Source organism: Pelodiscus sinensis, chromosome 31 (assembly GCF_049634645.1).
Source record: "Pelodiscus sinensis isolate JC-2024 chromosome 31, ASM4963464v1, whole genome shotgun sequence".
Lineage (NCBI taxonomy): Eukaryota > Metazoa > Chordata > Testudines > Trionychidae > Pelodiscus > Pelodiscus sinensis.
Window position 1 is genome coordinate 13,545,167 of NC_134741.1, and position 15,039 is coordinate 13,560,205.

Sequence of the window (15,039 nt, forward strand, 5' to 3'; positions counted from 1 at the left end):
GTGATGCAGGAGAATTATGAGGCTGTGAGCTGGCTGGGTAAGGATTCCTGTCTCCTTGGGTATGAGACCCTGTTTGGGCTCTGGAGCATCTGGGTTGGGTTTGGTTCAATGTTCCTCATTGCCTCTGCCCCCCACTGTCAGAAGTATGAGCCCCAATAATCCTGGCTCCTTCCCCCAGGAGAAGATTCAGGCACATAACAATGGTGCTGCTCTTCCCACAGCCAAGGTCTCCATATGTTTCCCACCATCTTGCCCTTGTTGTGCCTTGGCCAGAGGTGTAAGTGGAAGGGCTCAGGAAGTAACGGAAGGTACCAGAGTTGTGGGTCTGGGTCTGGCTGCTGTTAGTGCCTGCAGGGTCTCCTTGTGGCAGTGGGCTGGGCCACTGGAAGGAAGGTGCGGTTCCCAGAGCTCTTCCCTGCCTGTGGGTAGTCTCTGACATGCTGGTACTTGCCAGTGAAAGGGGCTGGATGCTGGAGCTGAGGGAGGGTGGATGGATGGATGAGGCAGTTCACGCTCTGTGAGTATATTCTCTGAGGTAGCTCTGTAGTAGAGAAACGTGAGCAGAGCTCTTCTTGCATTTCAGGCATAGGCTGGGTTTCCTTTCAAAAGTTCAGCTTCATTCTCTCTGGGGCTCACTTGCCTCTGTGTGCAGTGGAGATAAATCACGTCATCTGTGTTGTGTTTTTAGAGTGAAATATCTTTGGGTAGGGACTTTTTCTTCCTGTGTGAATGTCTGGCTTCATGCTCAGGAGACCTGTGTTCATTTCTCTGTCTGTCACAGTCTTCCTGTGTGACCTTGTGACGGACCGGGCCATGTCTGGGCACAGCTGAGGGCGTCCGCTCAGGGCGAATTGCTCGAATCTGGGGCTCCTTACAGCCCCTAGACTGGTGACCTCTCCAAACAGGCCACAAACCAGTCCACAGAGCGCTTCATCTGCCTGCCTGAAGCCTCACGAGCAAAACCCCTCTGACACTCCAGCAATATCCATGCCCCAGGTGGCCCCGGGCCTCATACACAGGTGGGGGGTCCTAGCACCCAATCCCACCTACCCTGAACAAGTTCTGTCCGGTCCCAAGAAACCAGCCATAGATCCCTGGTCAATTTACCCTTTGGACCTTACCCACAAATCATGCTGGGCCAGTCCTTTAGCATCTAACATCTAAAGTTTTATTACTACAATAAAGAAAAGCATGAGAGTAAGGTTGTTAAAGAATAGTACATTACATGCACCGAATCTCCCAGTTCTTGATGCAGGCTCTAGCAGAGATGTTACAGCTGCTGGTTTAAAAGTCCTTGTTGCACATCCTAGAATCAGGATGGGTCCACAGGTCTTTCCGGCTCTTCGATCCCTGCACTGCTTCCTCTGGGATGAAGTGCTGAGCTGAGAACAAGATGGCGTCAACCACATGGCCTATTTATCCCTCCTTCCTGGTCCCTTCTTGGCTGTAGCAGGTAACCTGGCCAGAGGCCAATCTCTGTATTCCCTGCTGGCGGCTCTCAGGTGACAGCCTCCATTCTTTAGGTGTGTCCTTGGCCCATTGAGAGCCATTGTCCCACAGGGCCTCGCTAATTAGCATGTCCACAGGCCCAGCCCTGCCCAATGTTCAACCACATGCAGGGAAATCTTCAGTATCCATACAATTACATGCTAATAATTGCACACACAGACATTATACAAACATGCGGCTGTAGACGGCCGCGTTCCTGTGGCTAGTGCGGAGATCGTGGACATTGGAGGCTTCCCCCCAAACCTCGATGAGGTCCACGATCTCCGCACTTGACCAAGCGGGCACCCGCCTTTTGCGCCCCCGAGCAGGCTCCTGGGAGCCGCCAGGCTGGTCCTGGGGAGCAGTGGAGGGCTGGGTGTCCTCGGGTGGTTGGCTCATGGTGTGGCAGGTGCAGGGTCTGCTGGCACGGGTGCTGGCAGCCTTGCAACTGGCACAAACTGTGTAGCCAGCCCGTGGCCCTTTAAGGGCTCCGGAGCCGGGAGGGGGGCAATAGAGTTTCCCTGGTGTTGGCCAGAGTGGCCACCAGGGAAACCTGGGAAGCATTAGCCTCCCACTAGTTCGAATTAAGGGTCTACACAGCCCTTAATTCGAACTAGCTAGTTCGAACTAGAATTAATCCTCGTAAAATGAGGTTTACCTAGTTCAAACTAAGCGCTCCGTTAGTTCGAATTAAGTTCGAACTAACGGAGCGCTAGTGGAGCGCCTATCAAAGTTAGTTCGAACTAACGTCCGTTAGTTCGAACTAACTTTGTAGTGTAGACATACCCTCTCTGAGGCTCTGAATCCTGAAACCCAGCCCTCACTGGTGACAGGAGGGGTTTTAACATAAGGGAAACTGTTCACCATCAGAGCGGTTTAGATCATTGTTCCTCAAACTGTGGTATGAGTACCCTTAGGAGTACTTGAGAGAAGTCTGGGGGTACATCAACACATCTGAAATTTGGAAAAAACTAAACTTTTTTGTTTTTAAGTTTTATAGCACTTTATTATTTTTGTACTTCTTACATCCCAAAATTTTATCGCTTATCTTTGCTACAAGTAAGTTATGTAAACAAACATCGTAGAAAAAAATGGTGTGTCTGAAAACTAGGTATTTTTTGGGGGAAGGGATACTTTATTTAAAAAAAGAGGTTCAGAAACACTGGTTTAGATCACAGGAGCTGCAAACCAGTCTATGGGAGTGAGCTGCCTTGGGACTGGAGAGCAGGAGGTTACAAGCTGTTGCTGACTGGCAGAGAAACAGTAGTAATCTTCCATTTGCCTTATAGACCCACAATGGAATCAGGGCCCTGCACAACACCCAGCAAGGGACAATCCCTGGCCTGAGCAGGTTACAGTTTAGTTAGACAAATGGTGGGAAGAGAAAGTGGGACAACAAGTTCCCTCATGGTCACCACGCACATCAGTGAGGGTATGTCTACACTACAGCGCTAATTCGAACTAACTTAGTTCGAATTAGTTAATTCGAACTAAGCTAATTTGAACTAACGCATCCAGACTAAAAAACTAGTTTGAATTAGCATTTTGCTAATTCAAACTAGCATGTCCACACAGAGTGGACCCTGAACTGGGGTTAAGGATGGCCGGAAGCAGTTCTGGCAGGGCATCAGATGAGGACTTAGAGCGTGGAGCTGCTATCTCAGGCTAGCTGAGGGCTGTGCTTAAAGGGACCCGACCCTCACCCCGGACAGACAATTCTCAGGGGTGCCCCACTTGCAAAGCAGTCTTGGCTTGGATTGCCGGAGTACCCACACTGGGCACATCATAGCACTCGGCCATCAAACCGGCTGCACTTGCCTCAGGCTGCCATCTGGGGAGAGGAGGCAATTGGGGGGCTGCAGGAGAGCTTCCACCCCCAGAAGCCCGCAGAGCCAGCCCAATCCTCCCCATCGGGGGTCGTACCCCATTCCTCCCTCACCTCCTTCCACTTACCCCTCCCTAGCCCCCGTTCCTGATGTACAAAATAAAGGACAATTGTGTTCAAAAATAGAATCTCTCTTTATTGAACAAAACTGGGGGAGACTGGGAAAAGGAGGTGGGAGAGGGGAAGAGAGAGGGTGGGAGAGGGGAGGGAAACTACAATGATGAAGGGTTTGGAACAGGTCCCATATGAAGAGAGGCTAAACAGACTGGGACTTTTCAGCTTAGTAAAGAGGAGATGGAGGGGGCATATGATAGAGGTCTATAAAAGCATGAGTTGGGTGGAGAGGGTGCATCAAGAAAAGTTCTTCATTAGTTCCCATAATAGAAGGACTAGAGGACAGCAAAGGAAATGAATGGGTAGCAGGCTTCAAACTAGTAACAGACAGTTGTTCTTCACAAAGCACAGAGTCAACCTGTGGAACTCCTTGCTGCAGGAGGCTGTGAAGGCTAGAACTAGAACAGAGTTTAAAGAGAAGTGAGATAAAGTCATGGAGGTTGGGTCCATGGAGTGGTATTAGCCAAGGGGTAGGAGTGGTGTCCCTGCCCAAAGTTTGTGGAAGGCTGGAGAGGGATGGCACGAGACAAATGGCTTGGTCACTGTCTTCGGTCCATCCCCTCCAGGGTCCCTAGGGTTGGCCACTGTTGGCAGACAGGCTACTGGGCTAGATGAACCTTTGGTCTGACCCAGGACTCCATTGTAAGCTCAGAGCTCAGGGTCGGGGGGTCTCAGTGGACCCCCTTGATTTTCATACAAACCTGCTCCCGGGTGGCCAGGCTGGCAGCTCTTCTGCCCTAGATGGCCACTTTCCTGTGCCTAGTGCGGAGGTCATGGACGAGGTCCACGATGTCTGCACTAGACTAGGCGGGTGCCTGCCTCTTGCGGTCCCAGGCAAGCTCCCGGGAGCCGCCAGCCTGGTCCTGGGAAGAGGGGGAGGGCTGGGGAGCATCGGGTGGCTGGCTCGAGCCGTGCCAGGTGCAGGGTCTGCTGGCTGGGTGCTGGCAGGCTTGCACCTGGCACGGGCATCGTAGCCAGGCTGTGCCCCTTTAAGGAGTCCGGGGCTGGGAGGGGGGCAGTAGAGTTTCCCTGGTGTTGGCCAAAGTGGCCACCAGGGAAAGCTGGGGAGGGCTAGCCTCCCACTAGTTCGAATTAAGGGGCTACACACCCCTTAATTCGAACTAGTAAGTTCGATCTAGGCTTAGTCCTCGTAGAATGAGGTTTACCTAGTTCGAACTAAGTGCTCCACTAGTTCGAATTAAGTTCGAACTAGCGGAGCGCTTGTGTAGCGCCTAACAAAGTTAATTCGAATTAACGTCCGTTAGTTTGAATTAACTTTGTAGTGTAGACATACCCTGACAGAGTATAGCCACAACCACTGCTTTCTCCAAGTCTGCACTAACCACTAGGCTGCATTCCCCCCACCTATCTGTGAAGTGTCACCCTTAGGCAGGAAAGATGCCTTGCTACAGGCCCCAGGCCCAGCAGGGAGAGGAGGTTTCCTACTGAGATACTGAACGCCTGGGCTGCTGTATGAGGGGTTACAGTCAGATATGGCAGCCAGCACTATAGGAGATCACTGGACTGGATGCTGTGTAAGGCCCCAAGTGCCTTGACTCCACCCATAGCAGGGTTCCAGGCAGCGAAGGCCATGACAGGCACCACTGGTATTTGACTGGGTAGTAGCAAGAGTTCAAACTGGTTAACTGATGAGCTAATACTTATTGGTGCCAGTTATCGGTTAAACTTCCCACTGTCCCTGGTAGTGCCCGCTTGCCCCAGCAGCGAATGTCAATCTGCAGCTGCTGGGACTCCTCACCTGCCGGCAGTCTTGGTGGCCAGACCCCACAAAAAAGCCCTGCCCCTAGGAGAGCCCATGCCTATTACTGACCTTATCTGTCAGTGGGTTAAAAAATACTGTAACTGATTAACTTGTAATTGGTTACATGATAAATATTTTTAACCCTTTTAACCTCCCTCATCCCCACTTACATCATTCTTTATGAAGGTGCTACCACCGATCCATCCCCCACCCTCACAGGCATCCTGCTGCATCCACAGTCTCCTCCTGTCCCTTTTTCAATGGACAAAGCAACGTCCAGGACTGAGTCCCTGCTGGACAGAGACAGAGCTCCAGAAAACTGGGACTATCTTAGGATATGTCTACACTACCCCGCTAGTGCGAACTAGCAGGGTAATGTATGCATACCGAACGTGCAAATGAAGCCCGGGATTTGAATTTCCCGGGCTTTATTTGCTTAAGCCGGCCGGCGCCATTTTTAAATGCCGGCTTGTTCGAACCCCGTGCCTCGATGCGTACAGATAGTTCGGAATGGCTTGCTAGTCCGAACTATCTAGCCCGTGCCGCGTGTAGCCGCGCGGCACGGGGTTCGAACAAGCCGGCATTTAAAAATGGTGCCGGCCGGCTTAAGCAAATAAAGCCCGGGAAATTCAAATCCCGGGCTTCATTTGCACGTTCGGTATGCATACATTACCCTGCTAGTTCTCACTAGCGGGGTAGTGTAGACATACCCTAAGAGGTAGACAAATGGGCTCCAGACATCTCATGGGTTTCTCATTGTGCTTATTTCTGTTTCTTCAGGAAAAATTGGAGGCCCATTTGAAGACTCTGAGGGAAGAGAGAGAAAAGCTGCTGGAAGGAAAATGACAGCAGAGGGGAAAAGCCAGAAGTATCAGGTAGGTGCCTGTGGCTAGGAACCAGAAGAGACTGGCAGTGGGAGACTGTTAGCAGGCAGACTCCTGTGTGGCCTTGTTGAGGTTGGGCTTGTTTGTGTTTCTCCTGGATCATAGATTGCTGGGTTGGATCCATGTGTAGACAGGCCCTGAGCTTCCGTGTCAATTGATGGTTAATGTCCAGTCCTTGTGACTTTCCCAGAAATCCTCCTCAAAGATGTCGGTTGTCCCTGTGAAGGTCTGTCTGCTCACTTGGTGCATTAACATGTTTGCTTCTTTTTCCTCCCTGGGTATCTCTGTCAAGCTGGTGCTGGGTCCTGCCTCCTGCTGCTCTGAATCTGAAATTCCCAGTGCCCATGAAAAACAGAACATGCTGCCCATGACAGACATGGAGTCATCCCTTTCAGAGGGACACAGGGGCCAAAGGAGATGCTGGAAGAGACGTCTCTGCCTAATACCCAAAGAGTAGAATCAAATATCACAAAGTTTAGGGATTTTCAATAAGTTCTCCCTGCTGCACACTCAGCTGTCCATGAAAGGGCCCCAGGCTCCATCCATGTCCCTGACCAGCACTTTCCCTGTTTTCATACAGAAATGGACCAAAACAGAGAGGCAAATGATTGTGGCTGAGTTTCAGCAGCTGCCGCAGTTCCTGGAGGAACAAGAGCGGTTCCTGCTGGCTCAGCTGCAGAAGCTGGATGAGGAGATTGTCAGGAGATTCTCCATGCAGATTTCCCATCTCAGCAAGTGGATCAGTGAGCTGGAGAGGACGTTGCAGAAGCCAGGGAGTGAATTCCTGCAGGTGAGACTGAGGGAGAAACATCCCAGCTCCCCCCAGAGGGAAGGGAGGCTACTGATCACAAGCGCTGGGGTCCAGCCATCAGATCTCAGTGTAACTCCGTGTGCATTGCTGCCATGTGAGTGACTGTTGTGCTTTGTAGAATCACAGGCACAGAGCTATTAGAGATGGCAAAGCCCCATTCGCTTGGGGTCCATGACCCTGGGGCCAGGGCAGGGCCTCTCTTCCCATGTTTGCAAAATCCCTTCCCTGAGGTCCCAGGTTTGCAAAATCCCTTCCCTGACATCCTCTGTGTGTGTCCAATGGGGCTGAGATTCTTTTCTATCTCTTTTTTCTAGGACGTCAGAAGCACCCTGAGTACGTAGGTGGCTCTTTTTCCCCTTACACTACACAGAGTGGGGAAAGGGCTTGGAGCTGATGTTAGCACCACATCTCCCCAGGGCTCTACAGCCAGATGTTAGATATGAATATCTATGACTCATTTAATTCTGAGGGTCTGATCCTCGCACAGCAGACTCTGGAATTCTCCATTCAGGGCACAGTTTGACCTCAAGTATTTCCTCGTGCTGTCACCTCCCTGGGGGAATTGGCTGCCTCAGGTGTCTGGGTGGAACATGGGTCTGTTGGTCACTGGGAGCTATTTAGCCCAGAACAGCAGGGACCAAGAGTCTGTCTCATCCGAGGGCTGTTTGGAGACCTGTGTGGAAGGAGCTGGGGAGGGGGGACCTGGTGTCTCAGTCTAGTCCCTAGTGGACAGATTCCTTCAGCCCTTCACCTGGGAACCTCCTGTCTCTCAGTGCCTGGAGGCCAAGGAGTGAGTTGGCCATGGAGACTCAATTCCCCTTTAGACCCCCAGCCAGTGTCCCCAGGCCAGAGGTGAAGAACAGCAATGGGAAGTGTTGTATGGCCATGGGATGTGTTGCCCTCAGGCTGTGAGAATTGGAGGAATTCCACCTCCAGGCCTGTTAGAGCTGAGACTCACTAGCCAGAACTTATCAGCAGTAAATCAAATACAATCACATGGAATTGTTTCTGTACAGATGTGAGATGGGGCAATTCCAGCTGCCAGAGGAGATTTCCCCTGCACTGGAAGAACAAGTCAGAGGTTTCTCCCAGAAAACGATTGCGCTGTCGGAGACATTGATGGAATTCAAAGGTACCTAGAAGGGATGTAGGAAGGGAAAGTGATTCAAGTATCTGAGACTATTGAATCTGGCCTCTGAAGCCAACCTTCCCTTGCCTCAATTCACAGATAGAGAATGATGGCCCCATCACTCTGCTCTCCTTAGAGACACTGAGCGAACAGACCCAACTGCTTGCAGATAAAGCCAGGGGTTTGCAAACTCTGAACCTCCCATTCAGAGATCAAAATGGTTACAGTTACTGTGATGGCCATGTGTCCCACCACCACAGGTCCAGGTTATGATAAGAGGCAGTAAGTGAATGAGAAACCAAGTGGGAGGGGTTGGGGAGGGAAGAGTAAATCTCATTTACAGCTTGTCTCTCCTGGGATGGGTGTGAGGTTGCGGGGATGTTGGCTCCATTGCTGGGAGGTGCCCGAGTGAGAGAAGAAATGAAAGTTTCAGACTCTTTCATACTCAGTTTGTGACTGTCCCTCTGTCTGGTCTCTGATACAATTGAAATGCAGAGTACAGAGTGGGACAGTGTAATAAATAAGAGAGCCTGGAATCTCACCTCTCTTATCCCTTCCCCATCCAGACACTCTGCCCTCTGCACTGGAGAGAGCCACAAGAAAATCCCTGGGAGCTTTCAGACAGGGTGAGTTTGTAGGTGGAAAGTCTTTAAATGCTGAGAAAATTCCTGTTGAAAACATCTTCATGGGATTGTTATTGAAGTTGCTAACCAAACCGAGCGACCACGGTGCACACAGCCCTAAATCTCACCCACTGATCAGTGAGGAGACCCAGGGGCACTGCAGGGGGACATATGAACACCTGGAGCAATACCGAGGGAGTGATAGCTCAGTGGTTTGATCGTTGGCTTGCTAAACCCAGGGCTGTGAGTTCAATCTTTGAGGAGGCTGTTTAGGATTTTGGGGCAAAAATCTGTCAGGGACGGTACTTGGTCCTGCTGTGAAGGCATGGAACTGGACTCAATGACCTTTCAAAGGTCCCTTCCAGTTCTAGGAGATAGACCAATATAATGGAGATTGCCTATGGGTTTGTGATGCTAAAGGGGTGAAGATAAAGCACACAACGGACGGCACCTTCAGCCTGAGATTTCACTTTCACTGCTCAGTCAGTTTCAATATGGAGTTGGTTTCAAACAATAAATAGGCTGAAAGGCTGAGAGCTGACTGGCTTCCACGGTATCAGTTTGTTCAAGGCAAGAAACTGCTGGATCCCCAAGGGCTGTTAAGTCTAGTGCAGGCCTGGGCCAAATACAGCTCATTGGCCGGATCCACCCCACCAAGCCATTGGATCCAGCCCATGGATGCCACTCCCCATCTGCAAGTCACTCAGAAAGTGACTATGGACCTGGAGGGGAGGGGGGAAGGCTTTAGGAGCTGTTTCTGCCCCCAGGACAATCTCATTGGCTGATTTCTGGCCAGAAACAAAGCACCGCTCCCCTTCCCCTCTGGATCATAATTATTCACACACCCACGTGGCCCTGCAGCCTGTGAGAGGCTCTGCATACTCAAACTCTGTCCTCCTCCTGCAGCTATATATACAAGTGTTGTGCTTAAGAAGGACCCGGGATCTTTTTCAGGGGGAAAAGGCAACATGCCACATTTATTGAACATACATAGATCAACCAATATTTATCATATGCATATGATACGTTACACTCATGCACTCTCTCTCTCGCACGCACGCACACGCTGTCTTGTTGTTACCAAAAGTTGCTTCCCCTAACTCCACTGGCCAGGTGAGTTAGATGGGGGAGGAGTGGAGCCAGGCTTCTGCCGATCCAGATCGATGCTCCTGCGTTGACAAGACTTTAAAACCCAGGATCCCTCTGCAAGATGCCTCATATTTATCCCTGTCATGCAGCCATCATTAGTCATCACCTCACCTTTCTTAATGCTGCTTCAGAGAGCTTCCAAGGGCAGGCACTTGCTGCTTGACTCCCAAGGCCTCTGTATGTCCAGTCTTCTTAATGAGCTCACTTTACAGGTGTTGTCTTGGATCTGGCTCCCAGACCTTCTCCACCCTTGTGACTGCTGCTGGAGGTGCTCAGCTTTCATTCTCCATTCACACCTCATTCATTTCAACAGGACAATCAAGGAAAGGGGAGAGCTCAAAAGACATTTTTTCTTAATACAAAGTTATATGAGAGTGTTAATATTATAGGGATTTATCCACACAAGAGCACTCAGTGCTCAGGAACACACAGCCCCTTATTTGTCCACTAAGTCACTTCTCTAAATTAAAGTTACTTTAGATATTTAAGGTATCCTTGCCTCTGCCTCCAGTGTCAGGTCATGCATTTGATGAAGTGGGTCTTTGCCCACGAAAGCTTATGCTCCAATACATCTGTTAGTCTATAAAGTGCTACAGGAATTCTTCTTGCTTTTGCAGATTCAAACTAACATGGCTACCACTCTGTTACTTTAAATATCTAACGAATAGTTGGCTAATTCAGTGTCCTAGATCACGGCCTGCCTCCTTCACCCAAACTCCCTCCTAGACCCCTCTATCCTTCCTGCATCCCAAAACCTTACCCCAAGCTTCCTTCTCCCAACGTCCATACCTGACCCTGCATTTCCTGCATTAATGTCATGGAAGAGTGCAGCTCTCAGCCACATTCCATTTGGCTACCCCTCAAAATGTATTGCCCACTCTGTCGAGAGGATACGGCTCAGTGAGAGCCAATATGTGAAAGCTTGAAGCCAGACTATTTGAGACTAGAAAAGAGGCGCAAATGTTTGATAGGGAAGTGGATTAGCTGCTGAAACAAACGAACAAAGAACTGATGGATTCTCCATCTCTTGATGTCTTCAAATCACTGGGGGACTTTCTAGAAAATATACTGTGGGAAAACAGAGCTTTGTGCCTAGGTAACTGGATGATGGTGGTAACTTCACTGAGTCTGTTGTGGAAAGGCTTTTTAATGTCTCTTGTCAGATGAGAGAGCAAAGTTTGTCCTGCAAATCAATGAACGAAGACTAAGGGGTTTAAATACAGCAGCCTACATTTAACCTATGGCCATGGTCAGGCAGGTGAATATGTGGCTTGTTATCAGAAACACTGCGTGCTGAGAACTAAATCCCACTATTGCGGACGCAGTAATGTTGTAACTCAAGCCAGGTACAGACAGAAATGAATATGGATTTGGGATCTAACTCCTGTGCGCTGTTTATGGAATTTCTAGACTAAAACTTTTGCCCACAATGACAGAGTCTAGCATGTGTCACAAGGGACAGAGTGTGGGAAGAATGGGGATGTGGAAAGGATTAAAGCCCTTTCTGAATTGTCTCCAATTCCCCTTCTCTCCCTGCCAGGCTGCAGAAAACCCATGTCTGTCTCCAGCTCAGCCCCTGGCCTGCAGAGCCAGGGACAGGAAATGGCCCTGGCAGAGCCAGTGAGCTTCGAGGAGGTGGCTGTGTATTTCTCTGAGGAGGAATGGGCTCTGCTGGACCCGGGCCAGAGAGCTCTCTACAGGGATGTGATGCAGGAGAATTATGAGGCTGTGAACCGGCTGAGTAAGGACTCTTGTTCCCTTGGGTAACAGAAGCTGGGCGGGCGCTGGAGTAGCTGGACTGGGTTTGGTTCAGCGTTATTCATTGCCTCTGCCCCCAATGTCAGGAATATCTGCCATAATAATCCTGGCTCTTGTGTGAAAGACTGTCTCCTCCGTGTCCCCTCTCAGGGAAAGCATGTTCAGGGAGATAACAATGGTGCTGCTCTTCCCACAGCTAAGGTCTCACTGCACTTCTTCCCTATCTTGCCCATCTTGTGCCTTGTCCAGAGATGTGAGTGGAAGGACTCAGGCAGGAACAGGAGGTACCAGAGGTCTGGGTCTGGCTGCTATTAGTGGCTGCATGGTTCCCTTGTGGCAGTGTGCGCAGCCACTGGAAGATGTGCGCGGTTCCCAGAGTTCTTCCCTGCCTGTAGCTAATCTCTGTGACATGCTGTTCTTGCCAATGGGAGGAGCTGGATGCTGGCGCTGAGGGAGGGTGGATGGGACAGTTCACGCTCTGTGAGTATTTTGTCCAAGGTAGCTCTGTAGAAGAGAACGTGAGCAGAGCTCTCCTTGCATTTTAGGCAAAGGCTGGGTCTCCTTTCATAAGTTCAGCTTCATTCTCTCTGGGGCTCACTTGCCTCTGTGTGCAATGGAGATAAATCACGTCATCAGTCTTGTCTTTTTAGAGTGAAATATCTTCAGGTAGGAACTTTTTCTTCTGGCGTGAACGTCTGGCTTCAAGCTCAGGAGACCTGTGCTCAGTTCTCTGCCCGTCTCAGACTTCCTATGTGACCTTGATCAAGTCCCTTAGACTCTCTGTGTAGTCACCTCTCTTCTTAATACCTATTATAGTGTGTCCCTGTTTCTCAGGGCTGGGAAGGATACCTAAACTAAAGAGGGGTGATGCTTAACTCCATATGAGCACCCCAATAGCACAGTGGGGTTCTGATTTACACCAGAGTTCCCAGATGCTGCTGTGATTGGTAATTTTGCTTTCTATAGTGACTGCAGTGTCATATGAATTGCTGCTAGTTCCACAGAGTGTTGTTACGGCTGTTCAGGGCAGCTCTTTCTGGAACTCTGATGCTAGCGGCACTGGCAGAGCATGCAGCTTATCCATGCAGCACATCACAGGGTTGCCGCTAAGAAAGACCCAGGCACCATTCAGAGGCAAAGGCACTCGGCCAGGTTTATTGTGAAAGGAGCAGGGTGCTAGTGTCCCAGCTCCTCAGGCACAGGTATAGTGAGACTTGTCCCAACCCAATAATGGTACCAGCTCAGTCAGCAGCCAGAACACTGCCCCTCAGCCAGCATCAACATGCCCCTCCTGTGACTTCTCCTCTCACATTGACACAAACAAGATGCATGTTGCATTCCATGTGTTCTACCCTCTTAGCCTCCTGCCTGTTTGTTTGAATAAAACGTCCGTATCCATTATCCCCTCATCCCGCTCTTGTGCACAAGGGTCAGTGAGCTATCTGTTAGGATTGTGTGTTTGCAGTTGCTGCAGAGAGTGTTGTGTTGACTGCCCTCCTCCTGCCCAGGAATGTGATTACCTGATTAGTTGGTACCCAGTGCTCCACCATTCTGCCAAAGCCTGGCCTGTCTTAGTTAAAAAATAATGGACATAAACAAGATAATCATAGACATCAGATCAGAATTTTCCCATTGACTCGGCACACAGCATGCTTCGCACAAGGTTTCTTGAGATTGTGTAACAGTGATAGCACAATGATCTCCATGGTCACGTCACAGGTGGATCTTCCAAACACTAAATGCAGGTCCAAGAAGGGGTGGAGATAAAGCTGAGGGGAACACATTCACAAGGTGGAAATGTGGTAGATTCTGTGCCTCCCTGAAGAGGCCCCAAATCAAAGGCCAGGCTCGCCACAAGAGGCAGACTGGGAAACCAAGGTGGTGGGGTGGGGGATGCACCTTTACTGCAGGTGAGTGTGTCCTGGGCTCTTGTACCAGCCAGATCCCAGACTCTGCAAGATGGGGAAAGGAGCCTCTCTGGGTGGGTGACTCAGATCCTGGCTCTGGAAGCAGTAATGACACAGACCTTAATGAACAAGATCAGCACTTGATTAATTACTCTCCAAACAGGATTTCTAGTCTCTGAAGCTCACGTGATCTCCTGGGTGGAGTGAGAGGAGGAGTTGCAGGTCCCAGATCCCCAGAGCTATGAGAAAGGAGAGATCATCAGCAACACCCACACAGGTAAGCAATCAGTTAAACTGACTCAGAAACCAGTTTACAGCAGGTGTTTTCATGAAGTCTGTCTCACTCTTCAGCCTGTCTTCAACTCAAGCCAGAGTGTGGTGGGTGGGGAAAGACCAGGTTCTCTCCTCTGTGGAAGAGTTGTGAAGGAGGATGAACTCAGTTCATGATATTTTAATCATTATTTGAGTGCGTATTTCCTTTTCTATTCCTCTTTCAGAGTTTTCATTTAGCTCATCAGAGACAATAACTTCTGTCTGGATTATTTCTCTATCCCAACAGGTGATGGGACGCTGACTGAGAACTGTGATCTTGTTCAGCAGGACGGACGGGAGCAAGTGTCTCTATATGGGATGTTACTGGGAAGACCTGAAGGGCATGTTTCCCAGATACGTGAGCAGGGAGAGACTTGTGAGAGGCAGCATAGCTTAGAAAGGCAGCATGAAAACCATCCAGGAGAGGGACAGGGTAACTTCAGTCACAGTAGTAGAGGGGAGAAAAGAAACACAGAAACCGTTCAACAGAAAATCCCCCATCAACAGTCACCCTGCACTTGTAGTGACTGTGAAGCTCCTATTGAACATCAAAGAGCCCACACAGGAGAGAAGCTCTTCACGTGCTCTGACTCTGGGAAAAGCTTCAGTAAAAGTGAACACCTTGTTACCCATAGAAGGACCCACACAGGAGAGAAACCTTTCAATTGCTCTGATTGTGAGAAAAGCTTCAGTCGCAGCTCACACCTTGTTACCCATAGGAGGACCCACACAGGAGACAAACCGTTCAGTTGCTCTAACTGTGGGAAAAGCTTCAGTCGCAGGTCACACCTTGTTACCCATAGGAGGTCCCACACAGGAGAGAAACCTTTCAGTTGCTTTGACTGTGGGAAAAGCTTCAGTGGGAAGTCACCCCTTGTTAGACATAGGAGAACTCACACAGGAGAGAAACCTTTCCATTGCTCTGACTGCGAGAAAAGTTTCAGTACAAGTTCAGAGCTTGTTACCCATCGGAGGACCCACACAGGGGAGAAACCTTTCAATTGCTCTGACTGTGGGAAAAGATTCAATCGCAGCTCGCACCTTATTAGACATAGGAAAACCCACATGAGAGATATCCTTCACCTGCTCTGACTGCAGGGAAAGCTACAGTCCATGCTCCTACCTTACTAACCATCAGATAAAACATACAAGAGAGTCGCCTTATAACAACTCTGATTGCAGAAAAGGCTTCAAACACAGGTCAAACTTTAACATAA